The following is a 24,691-nucleotide window of genomic DNA, read 5'->3' as shown; positions in this document are numbered from 1 at the left end:
ATGCAAAACCTGAAGTGGCCCTCCCCACCCCCCAATAGCAATAAGTTACACACTCCATTTCTTTACATTTCAAATTTCCTGTGTATTGTGATATGATGTGCGAGGTATTACTGCATCTTTCTTGATCGTATTACCATGCGACATATATTTCAGTGCATCCATTTGAAAAATATGCATGGGGATAAGAAGATAAAATGACACAAAATACATTTCACAGTGGTATTTTGATTAAACAACCCAGCCTGGTAATTAAATGCCCCTAAAAAAAAAAGAATGGGAATATTAAGTGTGACCTATTCATGTGTTAATCCCAGCCAAACAATATCTCAGATGGAGAAATGAATATTTTGGTGTTATCTCTTTCATGGGCTTGGATCTTACTTTTCTTTCCATGGACAAAGCAATGTACATGCTCTCCCCCATCCTCTGCAGGTCCTACATACAAACCCAAACAAAACTCTGAGATAATGGAATCTTTGGGAATGGCATAAGATATTGCAGGGAGCAGGGAGAGAATTGGTGCAAATTGCTGCCCTTTTATGAATGGAATGGCAGTTTAAGAGCTAAGCCAACATGTCTTTCTGATATGGATAGCTTGTTAACCTTGCTTCTAATGAGAAATTTGCAAGGATCGGTCCCAAACTATGCAGCCTCAGTTGCCAGGTAGCACAGGTTGCAGCCAAAATTGCCAGGTAGCATAGGTGATATATGAATCTCAACTCTATTTTAATAGTCTTTGACCTCCAATTTCACACATAGCACAGTCACAATGGCTGCATCACTACAGAACAAAAGGGAGGAGACTCACATGACTGAATATTACTCCATGCAAAACCTCCCCCCCCAAAAAAAAATCGTATGTTGCATCTCTGCACTTACTCCCCTCACCACTAATGTGTCAATTTTCTATGTTCTGGAAGACCATTCAAGTTAGGTATCCAGGGACAGACCTTGTCACTGTGACAGGTAGCCAAGAATCTGGAACACAGCTATAGCTACATGCATATGTTTGGGAAAGCGCTTAGGCATTTGGAAGGAGATTCTATGACCTTTCTATATTTTTCTAGATTCAGGTCTTAAACTCATAGCTATCATTGTAATATAAAATAAGTACATCTCGTTGCCATTTACTGTTCATTTACCTGCAGTATTGGAAGTTAGCCCCCTGTCCAATGATACCTCCTTACAACAGGGTAAATGTCAGTCACGTTAATGGGACTAATCATGATCACTTTTAATTGTGTTCCAGCTTGCAGGAATTTAAAATGAGCCACTCCCCCAGCCACTTTCTTCAACAGTCCGTGGCCTTTGAAAACATAGCTCAAAACTGAATTGTGGTCATTGCTGTAATGCTTGTAATAATTGCATAAAATTGGTTACTTTAAATTAGACAGATACTGAATTAATCTTTCCATGAATGAGAGCAGATCAATCTAAGGTTGTTCATGAGCTATCAGCTGTGTTCAGCTGATCCTCATGATATATCCAAAACACTTGTGGTTGGGGAAGAAAGTCCTGCAGTCTTCGTCTGTAAAAACTTTATTGCTAACTTTTGGGATATACTGCCCTTCATGTATCAGTTTGCACCTCTCACCTGTAAATATTCAGTATTAATTGTACTGGATTTATTGCAAGTCACTTGTGACAGGAACATTCAATGTCACCCATCAGCAGTATTTTTAGGGCCTATTAAAGCCAAGTGGGCACAATGCATGGTAGAATAATATACTGTGAAATGCTTCACATTAGATTAATCAAGTAAGGATAAAGAATAATTCTAAAAGAAAATAAAGCTGTTTCCATTTATTAATTACAAATTGCAATAATATTGCATTTGCTATATTTGAAATCACACCAAATTGCTCATTATCAGATGAATCTGGTCTTTGGTGTGTAGTAAATGAAAGTGGTTTGTCTTAAATGAATGTTTTCAGGAAAATATATTTATGAATATTAAGTGCATAGAGGAAACAAATGGTTTCTCATCCGCAGAATTAACCCGCCTTGTAATGTCCTTGAAAATGTGTGTGCTCTCACAGTTACATAAATCAGCCTTACATACACATTTTAAACCTACCTATTGGCCTCTCTTTTCACTGATTACATTTCAGATTTCTTTAGTTGTTTTATTACTGATGTAGTTCCGTCACACATTGCTCCCATGAACAGAATGGAAGTATTGAAAGTTTCCATACAAAGGCTTCCGGCTACGTCAGGAGTCAATGGCAGTAGCTCCTCGCCTTCTCTCAGCTTACACCAGTGGCTCCTCCATGAAAGAAAATGCCTTCAGTGAATGGAAGGAGCAGGTTTAAATTGCTGTCCAACAACACAGCAACCAGATTGATCAAATCCGATTCCTCTTTTGCAATGAACAACTGCTTTTTTAAAAGAATGATATTTTTTTAAAAAAACATTTTTAAAATGTTTTTGTTGGTTTTTTAGTATTTACAATCAGCATTATCTGCAAGGCCTAGCCCCAAAAGCATTTCTTTTATTTGAGAGAAAGGGGAAGTTAATTAGTTCAGATTATACTAAACTCTTTAAGTGAAAGTTTTTTTCATGGTAGAGACTTCATAGAACCTTCTAGGTTGCACATTAATTATCTTTGCCTTGGCTTCATGCTGCTTTAATTATATTCATTATTTCTGTCACTCTTCAAAATATCATATATGGAACCTGTGGTCACTTGATGCATAACTATTACTCTTCTCCTGCTGAGTCACTGGCTTAAGTCCAGGCTGTAGCACAAATGACTAACGCTGAGAAGTTAAATATGGTCCCTAGTTAATTTATATAAAAAAATTAGTCACTTAGCTTTTTCATTAGCTGGCACAGGTACTTTTTATGTGTGTGTTCAAGATGTCAGTGATAAAGCCTTTGTGACTGTCATCTCAGAGTGGTTGAAAAACAGGCTGTTGGCTTGCTTGTGTTATTAAAAGGGACTCACAGTCACTGGTAGATCCAGGCATTAAAGAATTCTACACTGCAACCATGAGTGGCTCTACATGTCTTCTTATGTAAATGTGTCCATGTATGCACTGTACAACACAGTCTTCTTTACAGAAGGACACCACTGAGAAATGGTCTCCATAGGCCATAGACCATAGCCATCTGGTGACTAAATCCCAGAGTGAGCTTATTTTACCACAAGAGGAAAACAAAAGGCCTCCACTGAATTCAGATAACCCATTCCTCAGACCAATTAAAAGAGTGATGGTGGGCAGGGGAAATAATGTCCTCATGTGAATACATATTAATTCTGTATGAATCTTTTCCTAAATATTTGAAGGTGAAAGCACACTCAGCATTGTATCCAATGGATCTATGAAAGTCTGTTCCTTCCTTGTCTAACTCCCTGGACTCTCAGAAAAGTCTATCCATAGAGACAGGGTAACCTACTGAATGATGTGACCTATGTCTTATGGCAGTGGTGGCCAAACTTGGCCCTCCAGCTGTTTTGGGACTACAATTCCCATCATCCCTGACCACTGGCCCTGTTAGCTGGCCCTGTTAGCTAGGGATGATGGAAGGTGTAGTCCCAAAACAGCTGGAGGGCCAAGTTTGGCCACCACTGTCTTATGGGATTGCCTCTCACTCAAATAACCAATGGCTCCAACCCTCCAACATTTCCCTGATGAAATCAGGACATGGTGTCTTTTGGTGTCACACATGTCAGCTGGGTCACGCAAGAGTGCGGCACCACTGCAAGTGTCGGCTCATAACCATGGACATTCCAGGATCAAATCAGAAGCTGGGATGGCTTCTGTAATTTCAGGAATGTCCCGTTATTATGGAGACGGTTTGAGGGTATAACAAAGCCACATAGTTTGCTTAAAAATGCAAAATGAAATGCAAAATCATTACAGTATAGTGCAATAGAAACCAGATCATTTATATTATTGTAGAAGAATTTTTCCTACATGCAGATGCTGACTTGTTAATTTTTTTTATGTTTGCCAACAGTTTCAGTTGGTGTTGTTTAGTCGTTTAGTCGTGTCCGACTCTTTGTGACCCCATGGACCAGAGCACGCCAGGCACTTCTGTCTTCCACTGCCTCCCGCACTTTGGTCAAACTCATGCTGGTAGCTTCGAAGACACTATCCAACCATCTCGTTCTCTGTCGTCCCCTTCTCCTTGTGCCCTCCATCTTTCCCAACATCAGGGTCTTTTCCAGGGAGTCTTCTCTTCTCATGAGGTGGCCAAAGTATTGGAGCCTCAGCTTCACGATCTGTCCTTCCAGTGAGCACTCAGGGCTGATTTCCTTAAGAATGGATAGGTTTGATCTTCTTGCAGTCCATGGGACTCTCAAGAGTCTCCTCCAGCACCATAATTCAAAAGCATCAATTCTTCGGCGATCAGCCTTCTTTATGGTCCAGCTCTCACTTCCATACATCACTACTGGGAAAACAATAGCTTTTACTATACAGACCTTTGTTGGCAAGGTGATGTCTCTACTTTTTAAGATGCTGTCTAGGTTTGTCATTGCTTTCCTCCCAAGAAGCAGGCGTCTCTTAATTTCGTGGCTGCTGTCACCATCTGCAGTGATCATGGAGCCCAAGAAAGTGAAATCTCTCACTGCCTCCATTTCTTTCCCTTCTATTTGCCAGGAGGTGATGGGCCCAGTGGCCATGATCTTCATTTTTTTGATGTTGAGCTTCAGACCATATTTTGCGCTCTCCTCTTTCACCTTCAATAAAAGGTTCTTTAATTCCTCCTCACTTTCTGCCATCAAGGTTGTGTCATCTGCATATCTGAGGTTGTTGATATTTCTTCCAGCAATCTTAATTCCAGCTAGGGATTCATCCAGCCCAGCTTTCACATGATGAATTCTGCATATAAGTTAAATAAACAGTTTCAGTATCTCTACTCAAAATCAGAGTGCTAAATTTTAAATTTTTATATTGAATGTGGACATCATCCTCAAAATCTGGCATTTGAAGGTTCCAGCTCAAATTTGTTACATTATCGGCGTTTCCATGTGCTCTGGCTTCTGTTACGGTGTTCTGTTGTGCCAGAAGTGGTTTAGTCATGCTGGCCATATGACCCAGAAAGCTGTCTGTGGACAAATGTTGGCTCCCTCGGCCTGAAGCAAAATGAGTGTCACACCCCATCATTGCCTTTGACTGGACTAAACCATCCAGGAGTCCTTTACCTTTACCTGTTACCTATTGTTTACTAAATTCTATCAATTTCCACATATATAGTTGCCTTTGACATCATGGTTAGTTAACCCCACATTTCACATCGTTTCTCAAATATCAAGCTTTGAAACAACATATTACTGGATGTCCAACAGAGATTTCAATTGGGTGGGGAGCATTTTGCAAATATTTATATACTTAGAGAATATCTTATGAATTTCAGTAGCAATATATACAAAATTTTGAGGACGATTTGGGAAGGTATTCTTATTGTAATTACATACATTTGAACTTTGTTGTGATTTGCACTCATTTGTGATTTCACTGTAAAGTTCCCACAGTGCTTAACTGTTCTTTTATATTGTAGCTTTGGTGTAATAGATGCTACATCCTGTCCCAAGTGCTTGTGTTATGGTGCGAGAGGAGTTAGCATGCAGCCATTTGCATATAAAGTGCTTTGCAATTTAGATCTAATTCATCCTCACAACTTCTGTCAGAAAAGTAATTATGGGTTTCATTTTACAGACTGGGAATTAAAGGTGAACAGTGACTTGTCAAAGCCACCTAATAAGAAAATGTGATCTGAGAAACACATATTCTGCTTCGGACTTAAAAACATATTGGAGATTGTGTGGGGCTATGAGGAGATGCTCTTCATCCTGGAAGACACTTGTGTCACTGGTGGTAAGGGACAAATAAAAAGGGGGGAGGAGTTGTACTTTAGAAGATTAACAAGAAGGTCATTGATGTACAAGTAAGTCTATTTGGTAGTAGAATTCAACATGAGGAATATATATGCAGTAAAAGTCAATTCTGTACTATTGATGACTGGGTATACTAAGAGAGGGGTAAATGGGGCTCATCAACCTGGGAAGTAGCCCATCTAGGAGAAGGAAAACTTGAAACCTTTGCTGCCTGGTGGGATATCTTCGGAAGAAAAGGCTAAGTAGTAAACCCTACACAAGTCTGGAGTGCAGTCCCTAAGTCACAGGGTCAGCAAACTTTTTCAACAGGGGGCCGGTCCACTGTCCCTCAGACCTTGGGGGGGGGGGGCAGACTGTATCTTGAGAAACAAAAAATGAATTCCTATGGCCCACAAATAACCCAGAGATGCATTTTAAATAAAAGGACACATTCTACTCATGTAAAAACACACTGATTCCCGGACCGTCCACAGGCCAGATTTAGAAGGCGATTGGGCATGATCCGGCCCCCAGGCCTTAGTTTGCCTACTCATGCTCTAAGATGTAGGGTTGCCATATTCCAAAAAGAAAAATCCAGGACACCCTGAAAATTGCTGAGCCTTTTTAAGACAAACCCCAAAGTTATTGAGCGTTTTTTTAAAAACAAAAACGCCAAAAAAACCACGAATTTTCAGTTGACTATAAGATGGTAGGGTGGCACTTTACATGCCTCCTTCTGGCAGCTTTGGCAACCAAGCTAGTGCCAGACGTATTGCTCCAATTTCCTTTGGACCACATCAGTGAGGCTGAGAGGGGAGTCTTCTTGTCTGGGCAGTACAAGACCTTCATACACATTGCCCAGGCTTGTGCCCCACAGAGGTCACTTGGTGCTGCTAACACAGAGGTTTGACCTCACCCCCTGAGGCAATTTTTTGAGAAATTGGGAGACTTTTAGCGAAATGTTCAAGGGTGGAATTCTGGGCACTTTCCATAATCCTTAAAATTACAAGCTGGCTGAGGAGTGGCAGGTGTCCCCCCCCCCCTTTGCCGACTCTGGCTTGAACTTATTGTTCATTGCTGCTGACTCATAAACGGTTTTATAAAATGGATTTGAATTTTAAGATACTGGAATTCATCTTGCAGAGGGTTTTCTCAAAAGGTGGAATATAAATTTATTAAAATAAAGTTGTTGGGTTTTAAATCAACTTTCACCCTGCTCTGCAATACATTGCAGCTTTCTCCAGCCATCTTACATGCCCCTCAGATGATGCTACATAACAGCTTCCTCCAATGGAAGCAAGCTGGAGCACTTGAATGTTTTGCAAGGCTGTTTCTGCTTGAAGAAAACATAAAAGCAACCTAAATGGAAATCAGTGGATTTACTTCTGAGTAGTCATCCACAGAGTTGTGCTGCAATTAAGTTAGAAAGCAAAAGAGGCACTCTGTGAATAATTCAGTTTTCCTTTTTATTTTATTTTAGGAAATATGTTCAATGGTATTTTAAAGACAAAATACCAAAAGAAAAGTCCTTCCAACTTTATTGTCTTCTAAAACACTCTCATCCCGGAAGACATTTTATTCACAATTTTAATGTAATTGGTTTGTGTTCTTATAGAGCTGTAAGCCTCTTTATAGTCTCCTCAAAGCTGACACTCATTGTAAAATTTGTGGGTAGTAATTGCAATGTACAGTTCTCTTATTTCTACTCATTTTTATTTCAAATGTATTAATTAAGTAGGCTTTCAAAGGAACGTTAGTCTAAGTTCCCCACCTGTTTATATGCTGTAAAAATCTTTATTGATACCAGTAGTGAGTAAGTGCAGCATTTCAGACATCCACCATGATCCTGGAAACTTGTTCTGTTACACCAAGGAGACAGTAGAGCGGTTATCATCAAACAAGAGCCCTGACTTTTTGAAGGGACCCTGAGAGAAAGTACCATGCAGCCTGGTAAATGGTCTTTGGTGGCGGGTCTGGTAAGATATATTTCTAGAAAAAATGTGAAACATTCAATTGTGCTATTGCCATCAACTATATGAGCCCAAGTAGTGTGTTGGATTCTGGACACAGTTATTAACTCTATTATTCTGGGACTTTTATTTGACTGCAATTGTGCATACAGTTCAGCAGAGTTAAATAAATACCTGTTCTGACATTATCTGGAAAAGAATTTAATTTATTTCTAAGATTTCTTACCCCACCCCTCACCTTTAGGTTCCAGGGCAGGTGACAATAATCAAACATATCATTATAAAAAGAAATATAATGATTACAATTGTAAAACATATAAAACCATTTAGAATCGAACAGACCAAATGAGGGTTTTGCCTGTGGAAAGTACTGTTGCAATAAAGTGATCAGTATCTGAGCTATGCAGTACGCTTTGTACTTTTCAAAATGCCTCTCTAATGGAAATTGTTCCATCATCCTCACAACTTTTGGTGTCCTTCCATCTGTCTTTTCTGTGTTCAGATCACCTAATTAAAGATAGAGTGTTCTAGGTATGAGTACGTTTTATAAGGTGCATTACCATGTTCAGTACTATTTTATAGGTTTCAGATTTTCTTTGTACTAATAAACTCATATAACTTTATGAGAATTCAGTATGATCATGAATATTTTTAGTAATTTATTTACAGTTAGCCAGATTCTAGGGCTATTTAAACATGCAAAAATTCCAGTGATCACAGCATTCTCCATTGATTCCACTGTTGGTGTGACTCCACACAAGGTACTCCACATTTTGCTGTATATGTGGGAATGATCCAAAGCCCCACAGAGACTTCCAAAATACCACCAGGCCTTTACTAGAATTGTACGCCCCACACAGTGCATAGAGAGCATTCTCACAGCTCATAAAATGGAACAGCTCAATATACATATGGAGTTCTACGTGCACTTTGGAGTCACTGGATCATATCCAATGCTGTCCAGTGTGGAACTGGGAAGAGTGTTAAAACAAAAAACAAAATAAAAAACCATTATCTGGATAATATAGTTTAGAAAGTCAAACAACAGTTAAAGAAAATGTACATGAATTAAATGAAGTCTATACGAAAGAAGTGTGCACTTAACAAGAAAGCAAATCTAATGCCTCTTTTGTTATATAAACATACATTGGGCGGTGTCTTACATTGATTTCCTATTTGATCCAGGAGACACTTCACTAAACAAAAGAGAAATTGAGGTGTTTTTTTACTGATCACCCTTCCCTCTGCAGTCACATCCACCTTCCAGATGGCTTAGGGGTCCACTGGAATATCATGGAAGTTGGTGCAGGAGAAAGGCAGAGTTTGTGAAAATAATCTATATCAAGCTTCCATTTATGGAAGCCTCTGCTAGATCAAAATCCCTTCTGAGAACAAAAGAATGGATCCAACCCATTATCATTATTAACATGTTACTGGTGTTTAATAAAAAGATTTTCATACGCTCGACTTTATAATATGCAGGAGCATTATAAAGTAACCACTATTATCTATGATGTATTCTGGGATATTGTAGATATTATGATAAAGTATATACAATCCCAAATTATATTTTCTCTGCTTCAATCAATATGGTTTACTTTATCAAGGGAACATAGAATTCTCTAAAGATATGGTTGATATCACTATAGAGAAGTGTTACAAATCTGCATAGCAGCTGGGCAAAATTCTACATGTAGTTCTTGTAATAATGACCATGTATAATTTCATCCAAAAGACCCACAAACCATGCATCTCAAAGAGCTTAGGCTATTTCCATCTGAACAAAGAAGGATAAGCTAGTCTCGCTTGGACTTGCACTGTAGGTTTCCAGGAATCTGATTTACAGATTCTAATCACCCGAGACCACCACATTGTCTTCACAGAAGCATACGGAAGATATTAAGAGATCAAAAACAGCATCTTGTTTCCTTGTTCCAAAAAGAATAGACTGTAATTTTCACTAGCTTGTTCATAATGTAAGTTGCTTGGAAGATACATGAGGGAAAGAGTATTTACAGGAAGTTTGTAATAGATGAAAACTAGGCTAAGTTAAATAAGTTAAATAACTTTTTTTTTCCAGAATCAGCATCTAGATTGAGAAAGTTTTCTGGCCTTTAAGAAATCTTCAGAGGAGGACAATAGCACCTCAGAGGAGGAAAAAGACAAGGAGGAAAATGAAGAATAGCATGAGCAATGCAATGTAAGATTCAAGCATGCTAATCTTAGGATGTGTACTATACACTAACCTGTTTATAGCACAAAAAGGAGTTTTTAAAAAATCCAGAATTATTCATGTTCATCCTCAACATGCTGCTTTCAACCTAGATTGATTCCATATCCTGCCACCCACAAGAGTGGGCATAGCTACTTGATGCACACTTAAAGTCCTCCCTATAATTAGGTCATCCACACCTTTTTCTGCCTGAACATGCCCCAGCTGAATGAAGTGATGATTGTGATTGGTCTACATCCACCCCCAACATCATTGGGGAAGTGTGGATACCCACCTCCCCCCGATTTCTGGGGCCACCTATATTTATTTTCATCTGATGTCAAATGGACACACTGTGGAGTAATGCAGAATCAATCTGCAACAAGCTTTAATTTTTGGAATGAAACCAGTTTCTCAAGAAGCACTTTTCAGAAACAAGAAATATGCACTAGATATAGATTGTGTGTGGACTAACAAAGAAAAACAAGTACTCAGTCCCCATTGATTCTAGAATAAAATATTGTGCGCGCACAGCCTCATTTAACAAAGCTGCTGGTGCAGAAGAAGATACAGAGTATATCTAGCCAATTAGTGTAAGCCTCTATAGCAATGTCTTAAGAGCAGGGTTACAGAACTTGTGGCCCTCCAGATGCTTTTGACTCAAACTACCATTATCCTCCACAGCCAGCATGATCAGTGATCAAACATGATGGCAAATTGTAATCCAACAGCATCTGTACGGCCACAAGTTCCCCACCTCCACCTTTTTTTTAAAAAAAATAATTTTTATTAACCGGCCAATCAAATCAAATCAAATCAAATCACATCACATAAATTCCGAATTACAAAGCCGAATTTTAAATTTTGTTGGGGGGACCCATATTTCAAGATCCGAAGGGGGATTCTGATCATCCTCTTGCTACTGCGTTAATGTCCAAATCAGTCCAAATCAGTCCAAACAGAGTTCATAATTCTATCCAGTCTTATCTTGCTGTTTCCACATCACATCTTGTTCATATATTTTCTCTTTTTTCTTTATGATCTCTTCTGATAGTCTCCTTAAGCCGATAAACACCAATAATAATAATCCTGTGTGAATTTTTCCGTTCTTCCAATCCTCAAATCGAGATGGTTTCCATATATCATCGCCTTCATAGATAACATCACTTTTTCCATCATTAATTACAGAACTGTCGCTCTTAAGTCCCTCTGAGGAGTTTCACCCACAATATAAAAACAGCTCTATTTCTCTATTTCTCCTCCCAGACTCAAGACCTCTGACAGAACTTCCCAATATGGCGACGGCATTTTTAACTGCGTCATTCCAGAGCCCTTATACATTCCACGCTCTTCTTAAAACATGCTTTGGTTTGAAAGTTTATCTCCACACAGCCTTAAATCCACAGCTTAAGTCCTTAAAGCGACATTTCTGACTTGTGGGGAGAGGGGATTCTTGTTTAATCACATAAGGAAAGAAAGGAAAGTTTCCCCCCTCCCCCATCAGTCATTTACCATACCGAGTCTTGGTGTATCTTCTCATAATCTATGCTTGTTCCTCCAACTCGTCTTATTTTATCAGAGATCTCTTCTGTTAGCAGTCTTTACTCCCCCTCCTTCCTTGAAATATGTGCATTCCTTCATCCAAATTGTTTCTTTTGAAGTTCTTGCAGCTAGTGGCGCGGATCAGGGACGGCGTCCAGGAGTGCCGAAATCCCACAGGAGGGCTTTGTGCCTAGTGTCCCCATCCCCACAAATTTGGGGGTGGTATAGGGCACAGCAGACAAGGGCAGTCCCCCCACCCTCCTGGGGGTGGGTAGGGAGGCTAATTACAAATTACCTCATGTGGGTCGGAGAGATGTTATTGTCAGCCATCTTCCGATGCACCCCCTAGTGGCCCCCTCCCCACCTCCACCTTAGAGGAAGATGTTATGGCTTGTAGGTGTTCTTTTCTATATTGTCCAAAAGGTTTTCTAGATACAACTTCTCAACACAATTTAATGCAGTACTTGCTGGAGGCTAAAGTGTCTCATTATAAGAGGTATATGGATGTCTTTGCCAATCTGGTGCTTTCAATTTTTTTTGGAGTACAGCTTCCATCAGCTTCAGCCAGCCCAGCTGTGCTGGACAAAGCTGATGTAAGTTGTAGTCCACCTTCAGGTTGAGGAATGCTGGCATATAGCATGGATTTCAGAATTGCCGGAGAACACTACACCCAGAGATCCTTTGCCCATCAGCAGGTGCTCTCTTCTCTTCCTTTGAACAGTAGATCTGCATAAATATTCCTTCCCAGACACAGATCTGGTGCTTTCATTAAAATGAACGGGACAACATCTGCATGCAGGAGTTCCATATGTATGCTGGAGCACATGCAAAGTTCCGATTTAGTGTGGCTCATTACTTTAGTTTATGAATCTTTGGCACTGTTTCTGATTTTTGTAGAAACAGATTTTTCCAGATTGAAAAGGGACAGGGAAGGGTGAAAGTAAGCACAATACCAAAATAAGCAAAGTTACACAGAAGATAGCCAATTGCTGTTATCCATGAAAGCATCTGAGTGTGCTAGAGCCAGGATTTGCAATATGTTAGGACACATGAAATAGAAATGACCTTTGCAAGAAGTAAATCACCACCTATCACAGTTCAGATCTTATTATTTTGTTACCGTATGAGTCTCACCAGCACCAGCAGCCCCCTGAAAAGTTTTGATATTATTTTTCCATTGACGAAATGAGAATAGCAAGATAATGAGAAAGCTTTATCTTACATTGGGAACATCTTTTTTCACATTGGCTGCAGGCTACAGCAACTTGTAATCCCCCCCCCCCCAATATCATTAGCTGCATAAATCTCTGTGAGTTGAGGACTCTAGCTAAGGGCCACTAATGAGAAAAGCAAATAGGTTATACAAAGATCAAAGAGCAATTAAAGATTTCAATTTACATGAAAAGACACAGTAGTTACAGCTTCCCAGTACAATCAAGAATCAGAAATCAGGAGCAATTGTTCTTTAATGCTCTAATGGCTTTGAAAATTCACAAGCAACTATTTAATTGCCATTTCCAAGACATTGGGGGGGAGGGAATGGTTTCGTTAACATGACCCTCAGCCATTTTATACTCTGGAGAAACAGTATCATTTCGGGCAAGGTCAGAGGTACTTTCCCTCAAGGCACAAAGGTCCTAAGTAGCCCACAAGTGATGGAGGAGATGCCAGACAGTTCTCTTAAGCAGTTGATGGTTCCTTCAGCAGCTGATGTTATGTGCTTCCTGGCCTGGGCTACTCATCAAGACTGTAGACCCAGAGCTCAGATATCTTGGTTTTAATAATTTCCCTCTAAATGCATCTGGAAGGTTTGGGTTTAGTCTTCTTCGTGTGGCTCAGTCACACCACATTTCATAATGCTGGAACTGAAAACTCACATGGTAGTCCTTGATTACATGGTTCCTTTAAACACCAGTGCTATCCACAGAGTACCCAAATGTTTATGGAAGCAGAGGGAGACAAGTATGTCCAGTATAATTATGGGCTTCTGCTAAAGCATCTCACAGATTTTATTGTATTTTTTATATATTGAATGTGTAGTGCTGTGCATCAGAGTCAGAGATCCTTTAAAATGTTTAATGATTTGTAGGGTTGGTTTTGTTTTGTTTTGTTTTTTAAAAAACTCTCACAGCAAAAACAGAAATCATTTAGGAACTGCAGCATCTGCATCTGAGCATTATTGTAATCATAAATGATTTATATTTATATCCCATTACAAGGAACACACGCAGAACATGAAAAAAGATGAAAAGTAAATGTAATGAAATTTATAATATACAATGAGCAGCAATGCCACAACTTAGATCAAAATCTTCAAGGAGTAAAATGCAATTTTAAAAGCATTTTATTTTCTTTCTCCCAGTCCTCTTTATTTAACAAAATTTATATACCACTGGATTGTAAGAAAACCTCTAAGCAGTTTACAAACTTATAAAATAAAACATTAAAATTACAGATAAAACAGATAAATTTTTAAAATGATTAAAATAAACAGTACCTAAAAAGAAATTAAACACATGCATCTTCTACATACAGCTTGTTTTATTACCCAATGTGGAATAATAAAGAATCAGACCCTACAAGTTTCATTCTACATTAAGTACTTACAGTGTGTTATTCCTAATTATTATCTAAATTATTAAATGATACTTAATATTATTCCTATTGATCTGGATTCTCTTTTGCCAGAAAGTGCATTCTGGAAAGACTGAAAAATTAGAATTTTAGATCCATATTTCTTCAATTATTGATCTGATTACTGACCAGGTATTACACAGTGCTATGTTAAACCTATGTGCTTTATCACTTTGGTATGAGAGTTCACATGTGGACTAAGCTCCTGTGACCCAGAAATGTCTGAATATGAACTGAAAATTGTCTATTATAAATATGCTTTGATTTCTTAAAATTGTTTGACCATGGGTAGGCAAACTAAGGCCTGGGGGCCGAATGTGGCCCAATTGCCTTCTCAATCCGGCCCATGGACAGTCCGGGAATCAGCGTGTTTTTACATGAGTAGAATGTGTCCTTTTATTTAAAATGCGTCTCTGGGTCATTTATGGGGCCTGCCTGGTGTTTTTACATGAGTAGAATGTGCTTTTATTTAAAATGCAGCTCTGGGTTATTTGTGGGGCATAGGAATTCGTTGACCCCCCCCCCAAAAAAATAGTCCTGCTCCCCACAAGGTCTGAGGAACAGTGGACGAAAAAGTTACTGACCCCTGTGTTTGACAATTTTTGAAGCAATAACTTGAACCGAGTATATTTCACATTTCATATCAGTGGCATTTTAAGGAGCAATGATTTTGTAGCAATGTGGGTTATGTCAATCAACCAGTTTTGTGTGGCTTAGTTAAAGTCAACAGGCCACTCTTATCATTATTGCACTGAAATGGAAAATGTATTGAGGCCCTTTGTGGATGGACTTTATTTGGAATTGTTTATACAACAAAGATGGAAGATTAGAATTTCATATTATCTTGTCTGGAATAGTACTTTGATATTCAATATTGTTATTATTTTATGTAAATACCCTACCCCAGCAGGGAGTCTTTGCAGGTTTTGACATGATTAGCTCCAAGGTTGTTTTTATAATGAGAGCAGAGCCTGGTTTTTGGTTATAAGGTCATTGCGCCTTGTTTTTCAAGCTGAATCCTCTTTATTAACACAGTGGTGATTTCCAAAATACCTTTTGTGAATACTGTTACAGTTTTACTAACTAGCTCCCTATGACCAAGCCATTATGAAAATGGAAAACTGTGTCTGCCTGCCTGTGAGGTCCTTTGGTAATTGGTTCATTTGAACCTATTGTTCATCCATGTTATTAGTACACCTAAACAACGTAATGAAATATTATATAACCCCCCCCCCCTTTTTGGTTCATGCTGTGATGAGCCCTGAAAAGCTTGAAAATATACCGAAAAAAGTTCCCCACCTTTTTTGAGCTATTCGTAGAGGAGATTGATGTCATTTCTTATCCTTCCAAGGGTATAATCCTCACAGAATAATCACAGTTTGAATGATCCAACTAGAATTTTCCAGCTGATTTGCATCAAATGAAGATTTGTTGTTCTTTTTCTTCCCTTGCAGCTAAAATATAGGAAGATTCCCTGGTAGAAAACCTGCTCAAAATATACCACAGGTAGAAATACTATACGTAGATAGTTGTGAGGTAAGCCTGCTCTCTGAATACCAAACTGGGTAGCCTCCTTCTCTGACGGTGCCAGCTCAAGGGCAGAGGAAGCCATCATGACTTCCTCCAACTGTAATGTAGTGACCATTGGAGAGAGAGAAGGCAACACTGCTAGAACACCAGGAGCTAGGTGGTAGCTCACAATCCAGGCCTCTCTGACAGCAGAGGCAGAACATAGTCAACATGGCTAGTAGCGGCTGATAGCTTTGTCACTACAAATTTGTCTAATCCTCTCCATATTTTATTGGAGCAACTTCATGACTTTATTGTTACTAAAAGCTTGCAAAAGGACAGAACCATAAAAATAAGGATAGTGTTACGTCATTGATTTGAACCTATCCCATTCTCCCAGATAGAAGGGCTGGCGTATCGGGGAACGTATTAAATTGGTAGTGAAAACACACTACCTCAGGGCTGCCAGTCTATGATGGAATGTATATCCCCACCAAATACTTGGACCACTAGTCCCAGAATCCCTGGTGGGAATTTGACTTTCTGTGTAGGGAGAAAGCTCACCATTTCCAACTGGGAAATATGGGATCTGTTGTCCTAATCCCTGTGCTGGAAATCAGAAATAGTAACTTTGCTTCCATTTGCCATCATTGCTGCCATTTGATTTCCTGGCTTGCAATTTTTCAATTAATGAATTATTAATTTTCCTTTTAAAACAAATCAGGAGTGATTAAAAATAGTGATTTTTTTTTTTACTGCTGTATGTTGCAGTATTGCCTTCTTTTAAATATTTAGTATTAAATTAAAACACCCACATTTGTTATCCTCTAATCTACATGCTTGCCTTTTAAAAAGTCATTTTCTCCCCTGTATCCTGATTATAATTCATATAAAAAGGCCAAAAGTCATGTGACAAAACCATTTTTTTTATCCCCCTTTTGCTACTTTCCCCTATGATTTCTAGAAGCTGGTACTGCTTGTGATACAGTCTAATTAGCTGATCAGAGGCTAACCATGAAATAAAATAAATATAGTGGCCACTTAAAAATTGGGAAGAATTATAACTCAGTTTTTCTAATCTACACCTGACCTGTTTAAATCAAAGTGCTATCTTGTCTCATCAAATAGCTTACATCTGGAACAAAGTATCCTAAGAGTTGAAGGGAAAACCCTTTCCCCACCCTCAGATAAGTCCTCAATGAACCACACAGAAGCAAACATCTATATGTAGCAGAATACTGTAATAACATGCTAAGGGAAGATGTTGTGGCTAAGGAAAGATATCAAATTGACTTCTGGTATCTGTGATCAACGTTCAGTTGTCCAGCAATATGCACTGAAATAATTCTGGGAAGAAATCCAGATAAGTAGAATTTCAGAGCCATCCCTAAAATGTGGTTATGATAGATAAACATAAATATGCTTGTTCAGTTGTGCTAAACGTTGCTTTGAGCATCCATTTTGGGCTGGATAATGTAACATACACACACATACACACACATATGAATTCTGTTTGACAGGATCAAGGTGTCAGTTGCTGATTTATACAGGAACCTTTGTGCTTCTTTAGTTGCTTGTGTGCTAATGTAAAAATTGTTTGACCATACAGCAAGTCTATATTTTCATATAATTAGAACCGATGTCAAGGGAAATTTTATCAGCATATGGAAGGTACTGTGGCCCCAAGAATGCACACATTTGAGTACTGCATTATCAAAGATCTGTTTCAATATTGCCTAAGGCAATATTATGAATCATCATAGTTCATGTAAGGATTTCACATAACACCTCTATGGAGCAAAGGATAGCCACCGTTCCCACAGTGAAGGATGGAGGGGGGCAAAAATGACCTCCATCAATTTTATTTTAATGTAAATTTTATGTGTTCGAATATAATTTTTGTAGCCCTGTTTGGGACCATGCAGAAATAAAATACATAGAATAATTAGTAACGAAAAAGTACAAATAATAAATAAGTAAAAAATCAAGTTTGTAGTTGTAAAGCCAGACTTCAGCTTGCTGGGAGGCTTTGCCAAGGCAACAGGTTAGACAGTTTTACACTGTTCTGGTTTTCCACTTGATTTTGTGTCTGCAACCTGACATCAGCGTTGGGTTGGAGCTTTATTCGTACATTTATTGTTAAACGTATCCAGTTCACACTTTCTTGGGTGAAATACACAAACTGAAACACAGCCATCCTTTGAAATTTGTACTACTCTGAATTTTGCAGTGCATTTCTCCATTCAAGTAAAAGGTACAAAAATGCATACACTAGGATAAAGTGTGCATATAAATGTATGTATTAGTGGAAATAGCATACAAAGCGCATTAAATTAGGAAAGGTTGGTTTGAAAAAACTGTGCACATTATGTAAAATGAAATAGCAATGGGTGTATTAGAAATGTTCACCAAAATGCTGATGAATTTTCATTAGTATTTTGTTTTGCTTTTTAAAGAAGCAAACTGATAGAGAAATCTGGAGTTCTGAACTTACGACTGGAAAATTAGAGACAAAGAAAAACTGAAATGGAAAGTTTGCCCATTTTTGGATTCTCCTGAGATTTTAACAATCATTATTTGCAAAGGACCAGTTCAAGGGCTGCTCATGTTTTGCATTTTTGAATTGTTCACCTACCACTACACATAGTGTTCTACGAGGAAGGATTGTTGTTGCTCCTGTTTTCCAAATGTGTGGTGCCAGAACCAGGGTGTGGGTGAAGTAAAGAATTGAGTCGCTTCCCCAGAGAAACAAACTTCATTGAACTCTCAATAATTTCAGTGTATCCTTGATAACATCTAAGTATTCCATAATGGTGAAGAAAAACAAACCTGACTTCCTTCAGCATCCAACACTTTGCAGTGAGGATCTTTGTCATGAAGCCAAGAAGTTAAACGGCTCCACTAATCTTTCACAATATTTGTAAACAAGGATTCTCTGTACTTGAAGGTACATGACTGCAGCGAACAGCAGGCTAAGTCTTTGCCTACCTCCGCCATTCTTCATGCATAACAAATAAGTTCCAAATACATAATTAATGCAAGCAGGGGGGGGGGATGACTCCTTGTCCTGCTGAAAAAGATTCACATCAGTTGCTCAAATTGTGTAAGGGCTTTCATTCCATATTCAACGCTTGTTGCTAACTTTTTAATTTCCTGTGTCACATACCGGCTCTGTCCTTAGCACTGCAGATCCTGAGCGCTGCTTTGAGATAATTGTATTCAGCCGCTTAAAAAAAAAAAAAAAGCAAGCAGTTGCTTGCCTGAGGTTTTGACTGTCTGCCCCTAGAGCACTAAATATAGCTTCTTAGTTTTCACCTGATGAACAAGATTGTTTAATATGGTAATCAGTGCAACCTTATTTGGCGTGTGAAGGATATTTATACGATGCTGCTGAATAATTCAGGTAATTAAATGAAGCCAAGGTGGATCCATAAATATTGTGAATAAGGTTAATTTTGCTCCTGCATTTACCCTTCCTGTGACTACATGTCAGCGAGTTAACTATCCCAGCTGAATTTAGGACCTAGGAAAACACCTGTATCTAGAATTTCTGACAGGCGTGGCATGTGTGTAACCTTTTCAAGCAACTGCTGCAGGTACTAATAATGAATGAAGCTGCAGGACTCATGTTTCGTATGCTGTTCAGTCCTCAGCCCCAGTGATCTCCACTTGATGTAGCAAGGCTTAAAAAGGCACCTGCTTGATCCCCAGAGAACTGCTGCCAGCCATGTGAGGCTGATCATCCTCATCCTTATTAGTACATCTTTCCTTTAAGAAGGTCAAGGAGCCATACATGGTTCTAACCAGCACCACCCATTTTGTCATCCCTGTGAGGTAGCTTAGGCTGTGGGATGGTGATTGGCTCAAAGCCACCCAGTAAGCTTTGTGGCCGAGGGAGAGTTTGAACTTGGCTCAAAATCTTGGGTCAGCAGGAAGACGGACCAGTTTTAGTCTCTAATAAACCTGTAGTAGCTTTCCTGAAATCACCTTCTTATTTTTCTCCATATAGGTTTATGGTTGCCATTCACATGAAAAAAAGAAAGTGAAGCACTGGATTCTGGAATACTGTTTCCTTGACAGCAAAACCTTTGCTCCATCTCTGCCATTAGTTCAGCTCACACTAATTGGGATGCCGCTAAGGAGTTCAATAAATGCAGAGGGCAACAAGATGCTCTACACTTTGTAAAGTACAGTGGTGGAACTACTAAGAACTACTCTGGTGAGGATTCCCATCACCATAGCTGATGCTCAAACTGGTTTTTTTGGTTTTGCAATATCAAATGAGCCCCCCTTTTTTGGATAATCATTCTAACTATTCCATAATCTGGAAATCTTTCTTATAGAATAGCAAATGAGAACACTAATGGCAGATCTACTAGCTTACAATATTTTTTTTTTGGGGGGGGGGAATTCGTGTCATATAAATATCACTAGGCAATGTTCCTGCCCCAAAGAACAAGCTAGTAATGTCTTTTAAAAAAAATTAAGCCAACATCTTTGTGTGTGCAGAACTCCTGACATAAAGAGATTCTGAAAAGGGGGAAAGTCCCTATTTAATGGCAATAGAACAAAGGAATTAGAACACTGTTTAATTCAACTGCCGAACAAATTATAACCCCGAGGACATATCTAAAATATGAATAAACTCTACCTCAAACAACCTTCAACACGGAACATGAGAAGAAAGAGCAAGGAGCTTCTAAGCAAGCTTTGCAAAAGAGCAAGGTGGGATTATGTGATGTGGATAATTAAAACAAATGGATATTCACATTCTGCATGTTTACTGAATTGGTACATGACAGTACAAACCTCGCAGGCAGCCCAAAGCAGGCGCTTCCATGTGATCCAGGGAAAAGATGAAAGGCAGAACATATGATCCCACAGTGGCAGGGTGATCTGAGAAATCATTAAAGACCTCTCCCAGAGTTTATGGTACAAAACTATTGAGTCAACGGAGAGATTCTGAAAATGCTAGATCATTCCAAAGACAAATAAAGCTTTTTCCATTGTTCACGCAAGCTATTGCTTTGAACAAATAAAGGAGAGCGAGGAAATCGATAATAAAGCAAACAACCAGGAAAATGAGTCAATGGGGGCATTAAATCACACAGGTAAAAAGTTGGTGACAAATTAGGTTGATACAACTGAAACTAGGAAGTGACTCATAATATGTAATAGGTGGTCTATATGTGTGCGTGAGGGGAAAACATATAGCAACTTCTGACAGACTGTACCAGGTAGTCCAGAGAATAAGTACACTTTCTCGAGTTCTGTCAGGTCATAACAAAAGCATTTAGCAAAGCTAAATTTGAGTACACGTTACCCAGTAGATGGATGTCTGATGTCAAGTTGTTTCAGAACAAGAACCAATCTATATAACTTTTCCTACTGATTTCAGCTTTGCAGAGTATGTGACTGTGCTATTCCTGTGACACACATCCATGATTCTTCAAAGCATAGGAATCACCTGCAGGGGTCAACCTATGTCCGAAATGGTCCTAAGAAACCATGCCATTTTAAACCAAATGATATTGACGTATCAGCAAATAAAAAACAGATCCTGTACACTCTTACCTAGGAGTGAGACCCACTCAACTTGAGTAGCCATGCATAGATTTGCATTATCATATATATATATATATATATATGTGTGTGTGTGTGTGTGTGTGTGTGTGTGTGTGTGTTTTCCTTGCCATGATTGAAGACATGGAGCCTATGAAGTACAGAGTTAAAGCACTGATCTATGATGGAATCTGTCCACTGAAAAATTCCAATTGATATCAGTGGAGTCTTAATGTTTTAGGGTCATGAATAACTGTTAGTTAAAAAAAAAAAAAACCTTGGCTATTTTATATTAAGAACAAAATACGTGTTCTTTTCACTAAGAACCCATTATCTCTGTCATGAGAAAAATGAAATAAATTATTTTATGGCCACAAAACTCTCATGATGGCACTGTGTAAGTAATTTTAAAGTCAGAAGGTGGGGAGTTAAAATTAATGAGGGAACTAGTCTTAATACAATTCGACTAGAGCTTCTTAATAAAGAGGCAGGCTGAAACACGAGCAAATTACTAAAGGGAGCAATGTTGAGCTGGAGTTATAAATCAGACTGATTAAATTCAGAGAAAGAAACAAGGTTAGGCACATACATGGAAGTGGGGTAGAAATTAGGAAGGAGGTAGATCTTTTGGTGTAGTAGTGGAAATCCAGATGTTGGCCTCCAATAATCCCTAACCACTGGTCATGTTGATAGGTGCTAATGGGAGTTCGGCATCTGGAGTGCCACAGGTTCCCCATGCCTCTATTGTGATTGGTTTGTGTTGGATTTTGTGGCCTATGAGCAAACCACTAGGCATTGCTGGTATATTCCATTAATATATGTTTGACCTGAAACTGAAACAGGAGCTTCAAGGACTTTTCTATTTGAATGAAAATGCCTATTTCTGTAAATAATAGAAGCATGGGAAACTAATCACACAAACTTGAAATGTTATCAGTGAACATTGTTCCTCTAGCAATTACAATGTGAAATGGAAGCTTTATTTCTGTATTCCCTTCTAGAAAGAGAATAGAAACTTTTTGCCAGATTATTAAATCTTATGTGCAAAACTCAGTATCTTCAAGGGAAAGCCGCAGAGACATTTGTGCTAATTGTACAGCACAGCCCTAAAAAATGTTTATGCAGATAAAGTCCAGGCTATCTTCAGTGGGGCTTACTCATGAGTGTGTTTAGGATTCCAGCCTAAAATTATGTTCTTATTTCCAGCCTAAGTGTAGACAACTTGTAAACTTTCTGTATTTAAGAGAAGCTCCATTCTGTGCCCAATAAGCACAGGACACCTTTGCCTGGCGGTGCTGTGGCCCATAAATTGCAGCAAAATACTGGGCAAGGTTTTTCCCCCCAGTATCTTCTCTGTGTGATGGGAAAAAGCTGTCCCATGAACCCTTGCTGCAAGGGGGAGGGAAAAGCCTATATAAGGCTGTTTCCCCTGGAGCTCACAGCCTCAGTGAAATTATGGCTTTCCTCTGTTAGGCGGAAGAACATTGTTTGTATGAGGGCGAAAATGGCATTGATTGGTCAGGGTCAACATAGTATAGAGAGCCCCCCATAAGGGGCCTGAGGGGAGGATTGACCACGGCAAACCCAAGCATGGGTTCAGTATCTGCCTGGTTGGAATCTGCACCCTGGTCCTCCAGTGACTTGCTTGTTTGACTTGCTTGACCACAATAAGGTTCAACACTGGCCGACTCCCATCATACAGGTTTGGAGTGATCCAAAGCCAGCAAACCCATTCCATCAACATGGAATGCTGCTGTCAGTAGAGATTTGGCCTGATTTTATCCCATTGAACTTAAATTATAGTATCAGTGCATATACATTTCACACGTAGGTGCCGCTTATCACAAATATTACCTTGGCATCAAGCATCAGATGGCATGGTGGGATGACAAGGGGAGGTCAGTGTTGCACAAACTCACCAGTGTGGTCAATCTGATGCTCCTACTCTTGTGATTGCACTGTGCAAATCTCCTCACTCCTTCCCACTCCCCATTCCCATAAGCAGCAGCAACTCAGTTGTCGGGAGGTCAGGGAAGTACCTCTGCCCCACTATCCATCTACTGCTGCTTGATGTGAATGAAATCACCATCAGCCACCACATACTCCTGTAATATTCAGCTACCATCCACATGAGTTGGCACGTGGTCTCTAATCACCTCTGTCAGTTTTAATTTATCTTTCTTTAGAGTCAAATGTGTTGCCATAAGCATGCTTTTTGAAAAGATCACTCAGTACCATTTTGTTTGGAGAAAAGAACAGTTCTGGGCATACAGTATGGCGCATGCTCCTGATCTAGAAGAGAACCTCACACCAGTTTCCTACTGAAAATTGAATAATCACCACCCATCTGCTATTTACCGTCAAAAGTTGGTACCATCTCCATCTATTCATATCAAGCAGGAAACACTAACAGGTGGGAGCAGCCAAGCTCATTTTTTAACCGAAATTGCTTCGAAGAGTACCTGTACATTATGCTTCATAACTTACTTTCTAGAAGGGCTGGAGACTTCCATTAAGAAAACAATAAAGCATACAAAAGTAATTCCAAATCTGGGGCACCAATGAAGGCCTCCATTTTTGCCAGCTTGGTGACCCCTACTCTAAAGACCAGCCTCTGCTGACTTTAACTGGAGAGTAGAAAAGAAATGAAGACTGGAAACAATTCAGCAAACTAAAATACTAGAATTCAACTATGGCAATTCATAATCACATTTCAAAGGTAACCTCTCTGTTAACAATGTATAATTCTAATAACAATTCCGTAATGTCTAAATGCCCCAATTCCACACATACTTCAATACCTGCCACTCCAAGGACTGGATTGTATCCTTTCTATTTGCTGCACCATTATTCTTCATCACACAGGTAGCTCACTGGGATTTGGGCTCAACCACCCTTTTTTCCTATTTTCCACTTATGAATCCCAGCCAAGAAGAAACAAAAACTGCATCACCTGTTTCTCAGCTTGTGTTCTTCATTATTCTAGTGAATGAATCAGTTTCACTCAATCCAGTGCATTATGTTATCCAATTCATGTATAGTCCTGGGGATGAAAACTGTGCCACTACTGTTGCTTTTTCTCCAAGCTATTTTTTAGTGTAGAGCCATTAAATCTCCAGACTAGGAGTGCCTGTTGGGCAAATAAGGCTGCAAATGTGCTTGGCACATGAACGCATCCTTCTTAACACTATTTTCAGCAGCCCATGGGTCTCTCTCTCTCTCTCTTTTAGATGACAACACCTATTCACTCTTATCTCCTCCCCACCAGATCACCTGCACGGTGCCATTGCCTGATCTTCTTTCAAATCCACTCCCCAAATTCAAACTGTCTCGCCAGAGTGGTGCATGCCCTAGTTATCTCCTGCTTGGACTACTGCAATGAGCTCTATGTGGAAGGTGACTTGGAAATGACAACTAATCCAGAATGCAGCAAATAGT

The sequence above is a fragment of the Podarcis muralis genome, chromosome 3 (genome assembly GCF_964188315.1).
Source record: "Podarcis muralis chromosome 3, rPodMur119.hap1.1, whole genome shotgun sequence".
In the NCBI taxonomy this organism is placed as follows: Eukaryota; Metazoa; Chordata; class Lepidosauria; order Squamata; family Lacertidae; genus Podarcis; species Podarcis muralis.
This window is presented reverse-complemented; position numbering follows the sequence as displayed.